Genomic DNA, 18,090 nt, shown 5'->3' with positions numbered 1-18,090 from the left:
GGCTAGTTTTCAATTAACAAGAATTCCCCTACATACTGCTGGCTATTTATTTAGGGAGCATCACAGAATGCAAGTTTAGCATTATACTGTCCTTTCAATTTTATAGCCCTCAAATTTCAATGAAAATCTTGATAGCTTTTAAGTAAGATGACCTCTGTTTTCTCTATTTATACAAATAAATAGAGAAATAAATACAAATTTATTATTTGTGCAATTCCTAAGGAGTTAGAGGAAAGTCCACTGTATACAACCATGTTGGCATAGATCCTCAGCTGTCATAAATTAACAACGTTTCACTGGCTTCAGTGAAGCAGATTTATATTAATTGATCTGTTCCAATGACACTAATGATCATCAGTCATCTTGTAGAAAGGCATGTTTTCTGCTAACTGGTACTCTGGAAAAGATCTCAGGAGATCTCTGCTATATTCCCAAGTCACCATGACTAATCCTTGAACCAAACCTGCTATATAAAGACATATTTAGCTGAGAAATAGGAAGTGTGACTAGCCTGCAGCCTTAAGGAGATCTACTGTTCATTTCTGCAGTAGGAAATTTAATCACTGGGAAGGGCCACATGCAGTCAGCCTACGTCCCACCTGTGCCCTAAGCCCTCTTCTATTCACAGGCTCCGTTGCATTGCCTTACAAATAGGGAACATGGATGAGCACAGGACTTACAAGTTCCGTGCCCACAGTCTTTATGTTAAAGAAGAATCACATAGCAGCTTCAGAAATTGTTTTTACCTCCAAAATTTAGGAAATCACAGCAGGTTTCTAAGAGCACTAAACAAAAGCTTAATGAAACAGGTATTAAAAACTCTCAACACTTTCCTGAAAACACCTGGCAGTAACTTCTCAGGGCAAAACCACAGTTTTCACATCACCAGTATCACCTGAATTTGGCAAACTTGACAGATACTACAGCTCTCACATGATTAGAAAGAGCATTGTAAATAGGCCTGCAGACCTACTCGATGACTACATTCTCCAGTGAAGGTCAGTAATGATGGCTTCAGATAGAGCTAATCCTTCCTGTGAACAGAAACAAGTGGGAAAATCCATATTAAAAAAAAAAAAATCATGCTAGTGCACGAATACCTAATCGCACGAATACCTAATCGCGACGGAGACCTCATTGCAGTCTACAACCTCCTCGTAAGGGGGTGTCGAGACGCAGGAGACCTTTTCTCCATTAACACCAGCGACAGGACCCGCGGGAACGGGGTTAAGCTGAGGCAGGGGAAGTTTAGGCTTGACATCAGGAGGGGGTTCTTCACAGAGAGAGTGGTTGCACACTGGAACAGGCTCCCCAGGGAAGTGGTCACTGCACCAAGCCTGACTGAATTTAAGAAGAGATTGGACTGTGCGCTTAGTCACATGGTCTGAACTTTTGGGTAGACCTGTGCGGTGTCAAGAGTTGGACTTGATGATCCTTAAGGGTCCCTTCCAACTCAGGATATTCTATGATTCTATGATTCTAATAAGGAATCATTTATCAACAAGAGCATGGATAAAAACTGTTACAATTGCTACAAGTGTCCAATGATGCAATTTTAAATGTTAATAAAGTGAGCAAATAAGAGCCTAAGTAAAATTAACTAAAATGCCAAGCAAGATCAACACTGCCAGAACAGATCTACTGATCTATTCTGCCTCAGGAAAGAAACTAACAGCCCTGATCAGAGGCCGCTGTTACTCTGATTTTAACTCTGACTTTTTGTAAGATATGTAGAACTCCAATAATGCTCAAATACCTGGTTAATTAGAGCAACAGAGATGTGATTCAGCTGAGGTGTCCACTGTGCATACTAGAAGCTGGAAGAGATGACGATGGTCAGAAAAGCTATTTCAAACTACCAGAAGATGAAAGGCCGAAGCAACAAGACTTCAGACTCAGCCAACACTCTTTGCTGGAGCAGCAGTCCCACTAAAGAGAAGTAGACTGTCTTTTCTCCAACTTGCACAGAGCTACATTTTATTTGGATCTATCGCCATCATCCTAAACAGTACAAAGAACAGTAGCACGCATGGATATAAAAAAAACTCCTGAAGTGGCTCTGTCTAGAAGAAAAGGCTACAAAGAGGCTGAGCCAAATCATCTCTGAATTTATCAGTATGTTTTGGAAGTTTCTGAAAGATAAAAGATGTCTCCCCTTAGAACTGTAATTCTCAGTGTCACATGTTAGGCTTTGCTTACTAATGAGAGTCAGTACTACGTTTGATCTGTTTCTTTATGGTTCTCCTCTCATGTCTTACAGCAGGATGGTCAAACCTCTGCAGCTACAGCATCCAGAGCCCAGTTTTGTGATGTCCCCTTGTCACACAGCCCACACCATGTCCCCTCCCTTCCTGCATGGACAGGTGGCAGAGTTGTTGGCCGGCACTGAAACAGCCTGAGGGGCAGCAAGAGACACTTGGCTACTAGGCAGCATGCTGGCCAAACAGCTGCTACCCCAGTACCTGACAGGAAAAAGCAGAAGGACAAGTAAAAGAACATGCAGGCCAGGCATGACCTGTTGGGCACCAGGGTTATTCATGAGGGGCTCTTTGATTCAAACTCTCTGTCAGCATGTCACCATCCTGATGAACACAGCCCAGTGGAATGCTACTGAATGAAGCACTTAATATTTGTAAAATGCTTCAAGGTAAGTAGATTAAGGATACCATAGAAGTGCCAGCCAAAATAATGTTGTTCTGACACTGCATTCCTTCAAGAGTATACAGATGCACGGTACAGAACGTAATTGGGCTGATGTCTCTTTAAATATAGATCATTAGAGCTCCACTGAGATTCCCGTCAGTGTCAGTAAATCTGTATACAAAGAACTACTCATTTGATTATTGTACAATGCAAAACCCCATGCATATATCCACAATGATTATATATTCAGTACATTCCCTTTAATGTCAGTGCATCAACTGTGCTTCAGCTGAGATTTAGCATTCACTGCCACATTCAGACGAGTATTGTCTTGCTTTCTCATCTCCCACACTTGATCTGCCTCTTTAAACTTGGCACTTCTAGCAACCTCTCCCAGCTAGGTTTTAAAAGTAGATTCTTCTCTCCTGTTCAATAAGAGAATGGTATATCATTTCCTGTTTTATGTACAACATCTGGCACTGTAGAGAGAACCATTGCAAATCTTACCAAAGCAGCAGAAAAAAATAGCTGAAAATCCTCCTGCATGGAAAACGGCTCTGCAGCATTGGCTATAAAACCCACTACATATTATATGTTAGTGGATTTCCTGGCAGAATATAGTACAGTATGTGGGATTTGATTGCTATATAGAAACAGAGCAGAGAGCGCGCCTTCTATCAAACACTAAATGATGAACCTCAGCCTGATTTTTCCCTGCACTAAATTGAAAATACCAAGAGAAATCTGGCAGGCATCTACACTTTCTAGTGTTAATATTTTGAGTGATAGCCTACACAAAGCATCTGCAACCATCTTCCCTATTTAATTGGCAAACAAGCTGAGGGTACAAAATTTCCCGAAGCACCAGAATGGCTTAAGCAACCACACTCCATTTATAGCAACAGCTTAGACACTTCAGAAACTATATAGCACTCATTCAATGACGCAGGGGACAGAATTTAAAGACACTTCAGCATTTGAGACACAGTTACCCAACCATTGGCCCTCTTAATAATCCCACAAGAAGTATATGACAACTTGGGGTTTCCATGTCAAGATAGGAAATTTATCAAGCTTCCAACTCCAAAAAGAGGGCTATTTAATGAAGATAATCCTCTATTGAAATGCAATCTCAAACCAGGGAATCATGATGAAGTTCACGTTTGCAATGACAGAACCTGATAAGGGCATGCAACTGCCGGGTGGGATTGGGCAGGGAATGATCTTAGAGTAATGTCAGAAGCCTATAAAGTGGCAGGAGATGAAGAGCTCAGTGTTTCGTTCAGGCTGTTCGAGCACTGAGCAGACTGCCTGGATCGGAGGCCCGCTGAGGCAGGTAGTTTCCTGGTTTCCCTCATTGCACATAAACATCCCTTCCCAGGGGACAAGCGAGCACAAGTAGGATGAGAGGCTAGATTCAAACTACCAGAAGATGCGGCCTTCCAGCCACTTGTAATCTCTTGAACTTTCCCTATTAACAAAGAGCAACGTTGCCTTTCAAACCTTTGTGCAAAATCCTAGCTCTTCAGCTGTCTGTCAGCACTCAGCCATGTTAAGGAGCCTGGGCACGAAGTACCTGAGGTCCTGGTGGTGTCTGTGAAGCCAGGACTAGTCCATGGAGCTTGGATATTTGCCAGGTTGTTTTACCGGCCCTGTCTGCAGCAGCACTGCCTACCTAGGGGTCAAATACCTACAAAAACCTGTCCGGTGCATTTGTGGAAATTAACTTGGAACCTTGCCATACACTTACGTAAGGTCACGACACGATGTAGTTGCTTGTCAGTACTGATATTTATTGAAGTGGAATAAAGCGCTATTCATGAGGTAAAAGCCAGTCCAATGTTTTATTCAGAATTAAAATGCTTTTTCCAAAGAGGATGGCTTTTTCCAGTGTGGTAAGCACTAGGCCAATTCTGTTTCCCTCAGTGTCAGAGGCAGCTTCTGAGAACAGCAGCCCTAATTTGAACCATTATGCTGGCTGCTCAGGGCAACTCCAGTCTGGCAAGCCAGCACCATCTCCCTGGGGGATGAATACAGCTAAGGGTAAGCAAGCAGGCACAAAAATTGGAACTTGGGCACAAGGGTAACTTGGGACTGAAAAGGCTCTTCTGGCTAACTGGAAAACTAAGTTTTCCTATTGTGAGCAAGCTGGAGGGAAGCTGGTGAAACTCTGTTATAACAAACTGCATTTCGGAAGTGTTCTGCCCAGAGAAAGGCCAGGACCATTAGTGAGACACCAGCGGGTATTTTTATTTAAATTTCATTACATCTGAAATAATTACTGACCAGCAGTGGGGACTATATATTCCTCCCAGGTCTCCATTCTGTCTGAATTCAACACAACATACCTGCAGCCTGGACATTTAAGTTAGACCAAAAATTTTATCTACCATGTACATTTTTTCTAAACACATTTTCACTGAGCTATTGCTGCATACCATTATAATTTAAATTATGAATGTACACAATACATACAGCTGACACTGACTTCAAATTGTTAAAGCAAATGAGGTACTACTGTATGTCTCGTTAACAGGTCATATGATTAACCCCAGAAATTTCCACAAGGAGCAGACCTACAGCAACAATGGCAGCCAGTTTATGTTTTTAGGGCATTGCTATCCAATGGCAAGGTCAGCCCAGATTCAAAAACCTTTCTGACAATCCTGTGATTGCGATTCAAAATAGATTTTGCAGACTGCTGGAAATCTGTTCAGCATCCTTTTAAGAGGTGACAGAAACCATTAATATTAGTAAAGTCAAAGGTACTGGCTAAACTCAGGGAGACCTAACAGAGGATTGCACTTGGAATGAAACCACCAGGACTTCAGTGTTAGGCAGGGAAGTGTTTTTACAGACTTTTTGTAACTATAAATAAAAATTATAGCAGTATTTTTTGAAAAGTTCTTCTTCCCCTAACATAGTAAGGCTTGCATCAACAAAGATCTCAAATGCTAAGCTTTCATTCAGGTGTAACTATATCTAATTTACACTTCAAGAAGTTCAAGCAATAGTGGATGTAGCTATTCAACACCATCCTCTTCCAGGCCTCCTCTTGCACCCTCTTCCCTCTCTCTCACACCTTAGTCCACATCAGTAGATAATCACCTACACATCCAGTTTTAAAACTCAGTAGACATTGATGAGACTGAGTGGCAATGCATGATGTTACTCTGTCTATAAATCTCATTTCTTGTGATTCCTTTCCTGAAAAGACAGTGCAAATGCAGACTACATTCAACTCTTCACACCTTCCCATGCAGCCCATGGCTGTAGTCAGTGGCTTCACAATACAAAGCATTCAACCTAATGAAGGCATACAGCCTGCCCAGGTGGTGGCTCCTATTCCTGTGCCCAACATGTCATCATCTTCATCAGGTCTGCAAAAATGGAGGGGGGGGAGGTTCCTGCAGTGGACGGGGATTACTGAATAAATTTAAATCTTTCAGAAATTGCTGCAGACAGAAAAAAAAAAAAAAAGAATATCCAGAAAGCGGCAATGCAAACATTGAGAGAACATTGCAATCAGCTTCTTTGTAAGTTGAGAAAATAGCTGCTTTTTTTTTCTTTTTTCCAGAAAAGACCATATCCAGGTAGACATTTGCAGAAATAACCAAAGCACCATAAAACTCCTAGAAAAAATAAATTAAAAAAAAGATCACTTGGCTTGCTTTCCAATGTTAACATATATATTTTATATCTTATATCTAACACCTTAGCAATCTTTCAATGCAAACAAAGATTACGCACACATACATACTGCGTATATTCCACTCCCTACTACAATTCAGAGCATCTCACTGAAGCAATTTAATTAACATCAGCCAGAAAATAAAACTGTATTGCTACAACATAAAGGTGATTCAAGATCGATTTGTATAATCTTTCTTCTCATAAAAATAATGAGTCTTTTTTTTACTGAAAGAAGAACTAAAATAACAATTGACCCTCCTGTCCACCCTGAATTTGTATGCGCTGTCTTGTTTCTGACTGTACAAAGATGAATACCCAGATCAGCCAGCCATTTCTAATTGTTTGTCTTCCAGATCACAGAGCACGTTAAAAAGAATCTGACTGGAGCTGGCACCACTACCCTTTGGCCTGTTCATAGGGCAGGGAGAACCTAGGTTCTATAGGTTGCCTGCATATCACACCTCTACCAAGCTTTCTGGTTTGAAAGAGTTCTTTGAAAATAACAGTAACCCTTCAGGCTTTGTTCTTCAATTTTTACAATATTTTGAGCTGTTTTGTTTCTGCTAAGTTGATAGCAGACAACTACTGAGAAAAGAAAATTAGTCAATGATCTTAGCAAGTGTGCCAGAATGACCCAGTGTGAAACACATTCGGACTATTTCCAGAACCTTTTGTGTTACAACCTAGTTATCATGTGCTGTTACATTGGATCACATTACTTACAGAAACAAAGATAGCAACACTGAACTCATACGCATCAAATGGGACAGTCTACATGTATTCTCTTCACAAATTACTATCACAACTTTCAAACAAATTAACTAATTCAAACTATGCTACTTTCCATGTCCTGATACCCCATTTCATGATCTTTTCCATTAGAGTTCCAGCAGTGCATTTAGGCAACTGTACAGGATGTCTATCCATTCTTTTCCCTCTGTACTAACTGTCCTAGAGCCTTCTGTAAAGCTCATAAGCATATCTAATTATTTGGCTGTCCTTGTGACCCATCAGAGTAGAAAAACAGGCAGGCATTTAAAACAGGCAGGCATTTGGTTTCCATGCCCTTTTGAGAGCAGATTTTATCAGCAGCCATTCACTGGAGCTCAAAGAAAGAAGCAGACAGAGGAAAAGGCTGGTGTGGGAGCTGCATGGGTCATGAGTACAGTCACAGCTAAGATGACCACAAGCCTAACATCCTTTTTTGCTGTGGGTTGCCCACCTCAGGCCTGGGGTTTTATTGCACATTTCCAGAGGGGAAATTTAAACTGTCTGTAGATCTATCTTGGGATTTAATTATCTTCAAACTAGCAGTAGGAATAGAAGTTGTAATGAATTTATCTAAAAATCAACTAACTTCCCACCCTCCCCTGCAATTCCCCCTGAAACACTTGCTGAATAATTTGCCAATTAAAAGCTAGACAGTCCACGAGTTCACTAGTCATTCATTTACAAAAAGACACAGGGCATCCATTTTAATGCTGCAGTCACATTTTAATCAAATATTCATCCTCAGAGGTCTTTGAAGGGAGGAGATATGCTCCCTTTGACAAGTCCATTCTTAAAATAATTTTTTGGCTTAACAGTTAACAGGTCAAACAAGAATGCAGCAGGCAAGTCATGGATTAAATGTTATTTTCAATAAACGGGACTCAGCGACATCAAGCAAGTGTCAGAATGCACAAGCTGAGGGGGACAGGACAATAACCAGGACATGCATTAACTTTAAAAGTTTGCCATTGTCCAATTGTTTTGGATAGCGTGCATGACAGCGCAGGTCATCTACTGGAGCAGGCAACTTCAGACTAGGGGCTGCAAAAGCTCAGTGCTTCCTTGCACCCGAAGTTCCATGAGGAAATGTGACTTGATCTAATTTTGGAATCTGGAAAAAAGACAAACATCAGGAAGGAAGTTTAAAAATATTTGGAAGTCCTTTCAAAGGAAAAGGAAACTCAAACCAGATATATTCAAATAGTAAAAAGTCAGCATCAAACTGCAGTGACATGTCTCTTTGGAAACAACACACAAGAACTGCTGGTCCCTCTCTGCTCCATGTCTGAAGTGTTCCAGAAGTCACTGCCATCTTTGGAAGGGTTTAACCCAGTGGTTTCCAGATGTTTCTGTATGTACTGGTATTGCAGCCCTCCAACTGTTCATATCCAACACACACTAAACGCTACTGAGCTAGGTCTGCACAGACCTCCACAAAATCTCCATTCGGTTTCAGATGCTCCTATCCATAGAACAACCTTTGAAACAGAAGTCTGGAATACTCCAGACCCCATGGATAAACCAGCATGAGATCTCATAAGAAAAAGGTAAAGAAAACTACTCTCAAGTTCCTGGGAAAAAGATGTGTTCCCCTATTTCCGTACAAACTTTTCAGTACCATGCACACGCTGTCAGATAGTACAATCCTCTGTGGATCTGCTTAGGCCAATGCAGAGTATTGGACAAAACCTCACCCACACCTTTGTGGAACACCAGGATCATCTCAGCTCAGCACTGGCAAGTACAGACTCCAAGGGATTAGTTTTCACTCTATTTAAGATTTTAAAAATTCTTAATTCACAGAGGAATTAAATGAAGACTATTAGCTAACTCCCAGTTGTGAAAGAGGAAATCCTCATCATGCCCTAAAACAGCCTAATTTATATTACAGTAACTGTCAGAAGGGTGAATGGCTGCATGTTTGACTTACAGTGACATCAGAGAGCAAAGGTTTCCTCCCATTCTCACTTTGTCCTCCCCTCCTCTTCCTTCCTCCCACCCCTTGTTTCTGACAGCTCTGTAAACAGTACAAAATTCATTCTGAGCCAGGGAAAAGGGGGAAAACGGACAGTGAGCAGAGGAAGAGTGCTACCACCTCCTCCTTCCCTCATCTCTCCTCCTCCTGCACAGTGGCAAAAGAAACTAACAGCAAAGAAAACCAAAGGAAGGAAAATGAATAATGTATAACACTGAAAAATGCCTGTCTTGAAAATGCTGGTTTTCAAGGCAAGGTGCTGTAATGTTAGAACTGGCCATCACCACTGAATGGAAGAGAATTCCAGCGAGGCTTTGTAAAACGAAAGAGCTCAAGGCTCTTTTCCCTCTGTGTGTGAGATGAACACAAGTGTCAATGAAATTTCACAACGAGGAAAAAAGAATATATATATATACACACACACACGTACATGAACACAAACCTGTTTCCATAACATCCTTTTTAAAGTTTGAATACAACTTCTATAAATTTCAAGCAATTCTGGTATAACAAGAGACAGTCTATCCTAATCCTTCTCTTTCACTCTAACATGCTCCAACATGCTCTGCTATGATCAATTTTGAATTCATAAACTAAACAAGGCCCAGCTGGGTAAATAATGAGCACTGACAGCACTGTAGGAAGTGGTTATTTATCCTAAATCCGCCCCCATACAATCCCATACCCTCTTTCTTGGAACCAATGTAGTACAGGAATTTCATGTTTCAGCAATACAATCTATGTCTTCACCACAAGTGCTTATTATAGAAAGCTCAGCTTCTTCTCTTTTTAAAAAGTTCACCAGTGTTCTTGTACAGTCTAACTTTGTTAACTCACCTATATTTTCAGCTGAGTAAAGTATCCCACACTTCCCGACCTGAGCTGCTATGCAGTACTGCTGTATGGTTTTTCAGAGTATGTGGTAGTCAAGCCCATCTGTAGTTGTACTTCTGCATTTCCAAAGCTCTGTGCTATCACTATGCAGTGAGCTTTCCTTCTGACATATGCATGTCAATACTCAATCTCTGCATCTGTAAAGTGCTTTGGCATCCCTGACAAAGAAGGACTCTATGTAAAGGTCAAGTTAATAACCTTCTTCTTGAGAAAAAACATTTTAGGAGAATTTAAACAGAGATACAACTCTAGCATTCTGACATTTCTTACAGCTGCTGTTTTCTAGCTAAGTTCCGTGCTGCTTAGAGTCATGTGTGTTCACATGATCTGCTAAGCTGGGGGCTTGCCCTTGAACTTTTTTCTCCTGCATTTTAAGATCTACCCAGCAATACTTTTATTGTATAGCGCCGAGTGTATGAGCACACATGTAAAGGGCATGTGATGGCAGCTGCATCTAAATAGTTTATAACTAGTCTGTCCTTTATCACTATTTCTTTGGGTACTGAAATTATTTCATTAAAATTTCAGGAGCTTTTTTTTTTTTTAATCAAACAAACAACTAAAATGAATGCAATTTAAACTTCACTTAGCCTTACACGGCAACCACAGAGTAAAGGAGTTATATGTTCAATTTTCATTTTCTCTAAATATGAGAATATGTATGCTAATCATCCTTAGAGGATATCGATACCAATTTTTTCTCTACCAAGACTGCTTCAATATTTATTTAAAGGCTAGGACAGAATGGAATACTAACACCACCATTTCAGGCTTCCATATGAGTAATGCACAATGCATTAACTCTCTGGAAAGACATGAAGCTTATAAACTGAAACTCTGTCCAACACTATAGTGATAAGCATTTAGAAATATAAGCAATCATTATAAGAATAACATAACCCATCCAAATCCATAGGTCAGTCAATTCTATTTCTGTGTTGTAACAGGAACTGTGGCATTAGCATAGGGCATTACATGAGGATTAATGACTAGCCGGAATTAATGGCCCTTGGCTATGCCTGAGGCAATGAACTCCTCCCACCTACTCATTAATCCCAGGAGATACTTGGGTTTCCTTTGGAGCATTAACATCAGAGGGGGTTGTGGTTTATTTTGTTTTGTTTGAATAAAATCCTTTCTGCACAGGATTTTTGTGCTTAAATTATTTGGATTATATGCATATGTGAGTAAAAGTACTGTGAATTAGGGGGCTGAAAAGTAGTATCAGTGCCTGCAAGACTCTGTTTGATAGGAACAAGTGTTCTCAACATAACAAAGAATGCAAAAATGCAAATGCAAAAGGCATTTGACCACATGTTCTCCACATGTTTGAAGTGACAGCTATATTGCGTTAACAGCTTTCTGTTTGTCTTCCAGTGCTCCATCTCCTTCAGGAAGTCTCTGTTTCATCCCTACTGAACCTTCCTGTTCCACAACAGCCCACACTACTGCCACTACTAGCACCACTACTGCATGAATGTCACAAAATCTTCAGACAGGTGCTAGGCACTTTCAAAGATGGCCACAATACAGGTACATCAAAGATAATATGCATTTTAGTCGTCACTGCCATGAAGTTATTAGCACATAAACCTTAATTTGGGGGGAAAAAAAATAGGGAAAAAAAAAGATGTGTTTTATGTCACTTTGACCCCAGGCATGGACTCTTCTCAGAGAGCAAACATATTAAACACTTTCAGCAGCTACACATGCATAAAGTATTGATTGTTCTTCTCAGCTGAGTACACCAAAACTGTGAAAGGCCCTTCAAATTCAAGCCCCAGATAGTCTTTTCCCCAGACAAGCATTGCTTGAAAGAATAATCCATGTGACTGAGATGCAGTCTGGAATGCTGCCATTCACCACAGTAGTAGTTCTTGATAGGACTAACAACAAATGAGAGAGATCTCCGACTGCTGAGTGCTGCACACTAACCCTCAGCAAGCTGAGCTCCACACTGACATTCAAATACTCTCTATTAAAAATAGACTGTCCGAAGAGTAGGGAACTCAGAAGTCAGAAACACTGTTATCACGTGGTAAATAAAAATAAATAAAAATAAAAATAAAAATAAATAAAAATAAAAATAAAAATAAAAATAAAAATAAAAATAAAAATAAAAATAAAAATAAAAATAGCCTGTCTCATATATATTGAAACTTCCAGCTTTCTTTCTTGACTCTTGGTCAAATTCTCCACTCAAATGCATGCAAGAGCTTTCCCACTGAAACCCAGATGGTTTGTTCATACCTATTGAGGTTAAAGAAGGCAAGGTTTTAATTCTTGTATCCAAACTTCTTGGGAAACTTTGTGAATGCACTAAAAATAATTTTTAAAAAGTTCCTGAGAAATCTGACCTGTACTCTTGCTCTCTCAAAGAGGAAGATTCAGTAACAGAAAACAGCATTAGTTGTGACAGTTAACTGTATATGTAGCAATACAGCAAAAAGTAGTAACAGACATGGAACTAATATACTTGCCACCCTGGCTTATTCAGAATTATCCACAGGTTAATATTTAATATTAAAAATTAAAATTAACAAATTAAAAAAAATAAAATTAAAAAAATAATAATATTAAAAGCACAGACCTGTACTGAAGTATCTCCCCACTGTAAAATGGAGCTGACAATTCTCTCTCTCCTCATTGCGGCCAGGGGAAATTAGGCATTTGTGTGCAGTTATCAGTTTTCCATAGTCTTCCACTGTCTGCAGAATTACTGTTGCAGTGATGGTGATGTTAACTGGGATGTTTAACTTCCTTCCCCTCAAAACAGATAAAAGCTCAAATGACAAAGTTTCTGACAAAAGAATTTCTGGCAGAAGCAGCAAAATAGGAAATGCAGCTCCTGATATACAACAGCCCACTCTGTCTAGTCTGAGAGAACACTTGCTGCCTTGGTCTTTCTCAAATCTCCTTGATGGATGAAAAATTGTCAAGGTTTAAAACATCTGAAGGCTTCTTGTTATAAGAATTACGTGATTTACAGATCATGATAAATCCTGACTAAAAGATATCAGTGTTTCAAACAGTTCCTTTCCTTCACCAAGGTTACATTTACAGCACGGTGAGTGGACTGGGTTGACAGGGTCCTTTCTCACTCAAACAGATTGCTAATATGCATAAGCAGTATTCAAACACTGAACAAAAATGGTAACAGATACCATCATTATGGAATTACTCAATACCTCAAGAATTTTCTTTGTACTTTTCCCCACACCTTTCTTTCTGCCTCCTTTCTTCCTTCCACCACTCAACATCAGTCCTAATGAAAAAGAACGTCAGATTATTCAATGGCCCTGTTATCAACAAAATGGTCATAGTAAATCAAAAAATGGGGTTTGTACAGACTTGTAGTGAAAAGTTCAATCTGAGTCTCCACTACCTCCTTCTGGGAAGTTCAGCTGAACCACTGAGGCAGGAGCATGCAGCAGCAGCACTGGCAGCATAGTGCTGGGAACAGAAACCAGGAACAGCCACCTACGCTGCTCAAACAGGGAACGTAACTGGGAGATGGAGCAACTGCACTACAAGAAGCCATGCTACACTTCTCCCACAGCCTTGATCCCCATCACCAATACTAAAGGTGAGCTCTAAGTTTTATTGCTCCCTCTTCCTTTCAGCAATTGTCCCCTCCGTCTTTCAGTTATTTGTTTAGATCTTCAGTACATAAAAATCCTGGCACTGCCACTGTGGGCTCCGAGCCATCTGAGCAATCTTCTTAAAATATACCAACACATCATCCATATGGTTATCCAATATGTAACTATTTACTTTCCAGGATAATAATAGAGAGGTAACAAAAACTGTAAAAAGCTTCATAAAGCTTCACAAGTCACTGTCACCCTAATCAGGATTTTCAGAGAATAGCAGAGTTATAGATATCAGTCTGCATGATGCCCTCTTTGAACATATTTTCATTCTAAATCTCCATTAAACAAGACTGAAAGATCAGGCAAGTGGTTGTCCTTAGAAGTTATCTGTTGGCTAACCCTGCTGTGTGTACCCCGGCAGAGTCTAGTACCATGCAGTGCACAACGTTCTGGAAGAAATCCACTTCAGGGGCAGCATTTAGCAAGGCTGGGAAGACAACTTGAAAGCTAGAAGGAGTGACACCAAAGCAATTCCTTTCCATGTATGATCTTCTTCCATAAAAATTTATAAACATGAAGTTATTTTCAACACAGGTTTGAAGATTGGGTTGGAGGACCACATCAGGGCATAAATTAATTCAGTTATCCTGCCAGCTGTAACAGGTATTATTTGTATTATAATCCAATTACATGTAAAATTCTCTTGCTCCTTCCAGAGATTCATTGTCTTCCTAGAAGAGACTGATAACAGATGGGAATTCACTTTGTTGAGATAATTACCATACGTATCTCTTCACAGCACGTGCAATGCTGCCCAAGGACAAAGTTGTTGAACACAATTTTCAAAGTGTACTTGAGGGGGTAACTGACGTGAAAGTATGAGTTGATCTGTAGCTGCTTTCTATACCACAGCTTGCGAGTTAACATCTTACACAGGAAGTTGGTGGTGATACAGAGCATTCCAGACAATTCAGCGGACAGATTAGTGATTATTGAACTTGGGAAGAAATCAATGAGCTCTTAGGCCTGCATGGATAAAGTAAGATAAGAGCTTTTCTGGCATACTTCAAAGAACTACAGTTCTCAGGTCACCTGGGCTAGTTGGGAAATGGTCTTCTCATCAGAGGTGACTAGAACCCAAGAAGGACAAGGAAGAGCAAGAATCAAAAAAAGCCATGTCACGCCTTAGTCTGGGGAGGAGATCAGGCAAGACTCGGGATAGGAACACAACATATTCCTTGAAGCAATGCAGTACATTCTCTCCTTTGGTATCACAGAGCTCAAAGGACCTCTTCTTGGGGCAATACAGGTTTCTTCTGTGACCAACACTGAGATGGAAGATGCCAAACTTTTAGCTTTAACAAGTTGTGCTGTTCTGTAGACAGAAAACTAAAATAAATGCCATCTAATCAAAACAGTTTGAAATCCTATGATTATACTCAGGTATTTTGATAGCCTGTGTGAGATACCACAATAGGGCACATGTTGCTTTAAGGCTTCAGGCCTTGCACTGGTAACATTAATAAATAGGAGCTTTTCCGCCAAAATATTCTTGCTCCTATTGTATGTTGTTGCCTGAATATCATAGGTATAAGCAAATTCAATATACTGAAGTCTGCATCAACAAATCCCCTGCTGCTCCGAAAGTGCAGGGAATGGTGTCCATTAGCACACTTTTCTCTTAAGTACAAGAAACTATAATTAGCATAAATTTATTGATTAAAACTGAAAGTAGAAATAAAGACCAGGTTGGAGTCTAGTGAGAGAATTTACAGGTAACAGCAAAACACTCAGCATAATAGATAAATCCAGAATTTCACTCTAGAGTGAGAGGATGTGCTTTCTCTTGACTAATAAAAACTACACACAAGATCAAATCTGGCCTACAAAATGCACTCAGTACTTTTTGTTTCTTCAGCTAAAAAGAAAACTTAATAGAAAACATGACCTAAGCCCAGTTTTACCATATACAATGTAATTCATTTAGCACATAATTTAAGTGACTACATTATGAAACTTCACAGAAATACAGAGAAGCAAGTGTTTGTTTTAAGATCACAATATGCCAACAATCTGTAGTTGTGTTCATATGTAGCAGTTTTGAACTGTTCACGATAACTTTGGCCTTCTAAATCTTTATAAATTTTGTCCAGTTACAAGAAAAGGAAAACTATTTACTTGTTTTATTATCTCTGTAAACCAGAATACTCGCCTGCTGTTCCAATGAACTCAGAAAAAAAGGTCCTCTCTATTTTAGTAACAGAAGCAGAACTCCATTAACTGGAGCCAGATTATTACATTTTTCACGTGTTACAAGAATATAATCAGTCTGCCATGGAGTTTACAACTTAATACCACATTGGGTACATGAAAACAGAAGCGACAGCCAAGAAACCACTAAATCCTCCATGCTTCCTGTTGCCATACATCTTTCCTTTTTTTTTTTTTCCTCTCCAAGTCAGAATGTAAAGCTACATGTTCCCAATGGGACCTCAGCAGCTTCAGGGGCTGAGTACAACCAAGAGCCTGTGTGATCGTGCACATGCATATCCTGCACAAAAATAAACTTGTCACTTGGTCCACATTTCATCTGTCAGTGAACCAGGCTGGTTATTTATAATGCTGGGAAGAATTAACTTTTTTTTTTTTTTTTTTTTGACATAAAGCCTCACCTTTCCCTTTCTCCATTCCCACCTCTTGTTCTTCTTGCCATACAACTATCTGTATGGCAGATACAACTACTTACACATTTTTCACTTGCAACAAAAATAATCCACTTGTCAATTAAATGCAGGCTACTTTCTAAGCCTCCTGTTATTACACTTGACCATAGCCACAAAACAAAAAATAAATAGGTGTTTTTCTGTATCTTTACACTTACTTTCTCAAGTTCCTATCACTGAGGCATCCTTCACTCCTCCTTTTTCATATTCCATAAATTTGCTTGAAGCACCCTAACTTTCCCTAAAAATAAGTAAATATGTAAAGTATTATTGTTTTTGTTTTGTTTTTTTTAAACATGCTTCCAAAAATATCCCACTTTCAGAGTGCACAGCAAAACCTGCCCTTTCCTAAAAAAAAAAAAAAAAAAAGCCTGTCTTTTCCTAAAGCCATGAGAGACAGCATAAGATTCTACATCAGTAGCTTTTACTGTATACTTTTTTCTTTGAACAAAGCATCACTGTAACACCTGAACAGTAATATTCCACTTTTCCTTTTTATTTTCCCATGTATTACTTAAACATGCTGCTCTGATTTCTACAGTTAAGATATTCCCTTGTAGCAACAATCAACAACATCTTTATAGTCTGGTAGAGCTGGAAACGTGGAATATCCAGAATCTTTTCACACATTTGTTTGCTATATTGTAGCCTCAATTTAAATAAGATAACCTAATTTAGTTTAAGAAAAAAAAAAAAAAAAAAGATCTGAAATAAGATTTACTGCAAAAACTTTTTAAATTTAATTTGCAGACTAGCAATCAATGATTATTCAGTTTCCATTTATCCTCCCCTTTTTGCAGATGCTCAAGTGACGTTAAATTAAACAATTGCACTTTTTTTTTTTTAATTGTAGGAAAATTACCATCTGTGTGTAATTCAGGAATACAAAAAGGTCCACAGAAATCACTCTCTAAAAGTATTTTTCTTAACAGAAAGAATAAAGCAATGGAAAAATTCTCCCAGTAGTAGTAATATATATTTGTGGCATTCTGCCTCTCGAGTCCTTTTGAAATGTAAGATGACAAAGATGAAGAGAGAGATCTCACTCCCATCTCACCCCAAACCTTACTCAATTTCTGATATATGATGGTTAGGATTAAATATTAAAATATCCTCAAAGAAAGAACTACACTGAAACACGCAGCAATAAAGTCCATTATTATTCACAGACATAAACATTATCAAACTATTAGCTGTTTAGCATTATACTTCACTCCATTATATTTCCCCTAAATCTATGCAGAATAAAAATATAATCTTGTAAACAACAATAATTACAAAGGGAAATAAAAAATAAAGAAATCTTGAACTTACATTGATGTGTTATTATGGGTCCTGCACAGCAAGTAGCCCTAAGGGTACATTTTAATTTTTTTATCCATGCTCCGTTCTTGTTGCTGATGTGACCACTTAGGCACATGGTCAAGTTGCAATCAGCTTCTCTCTTAGTGATGTATGAGAGCTGTGCTGATTTATCTAGTCCTTCTGCAGCAGATTAGCACTAATGTTTCTGCCTCTGCATCCTACCTTTCTTTAGCAGTAGACTCTGCATTATCATTGGCAATCCAAATTAAAGAGCCAGTGAATGTAGCATGGATTTTTTTTTCCCCTCTGAAACAATTGCAAAGCAAGTATTCTTACACAAATACCACATTTTGATCCACTGAGCCTCTTTTTTAATATCTTTAACAAGAACGGCAGCAGTCAGAGATACAGAAGAATGGTTCCAATAAGTCTGCTATAATCTTTTTATGATTTACTCTGTTAAAGAAATATTCTCCTATGCAGATGGCCTTAG

General features: G+C 39.1%; 1 protein-coding gene and 1 long non-coding RNA gene across 2 annotated transcripts in view; both read right to left on the bottom strand.

Annotated features, from left to right (window-relative positions):
* RAPGEF4 (Rap guanine nucleotide exchange factor 4) overlaps nucleotides 1-18,090 on the bottom strand; it is a 151,237-nt gene that overhangs the window by 92,395 nt on the left and 40,752 nt on the right.
* Nucleotides 7,806-12,739, bottom strand: LOC137858250 (uncharacterized). The gene is made up of 2 exons (XR_011097595.1): nucleotides 12,567-12,739; nucleotides 7,806-8,218 (listed from the first exon to the last, which is right to left on the bottom strand). It is a non-coding gene; the product is annotated as an uncharacterized lncRNA (long non-coding RNA).

The sequence above is a fragment of the Anas acuta genome, chromosome 6 (assembly GCF_963932015.1).
Source record: "Anas acuta chromosome 6, bAnaAcu1.1, whole genome shotgun sequence".
Lineage (NCBI taxonomy): Eukaryota > Metazoa > Chordata > Aves > Anseriformes > Anatidae > Anas > Anas acuta.
The sequence above is the reverse complement of the archived record's forward strand: the minus strand, read 5'-3'. Positions and strand labels throughout refer to the sequence as shown.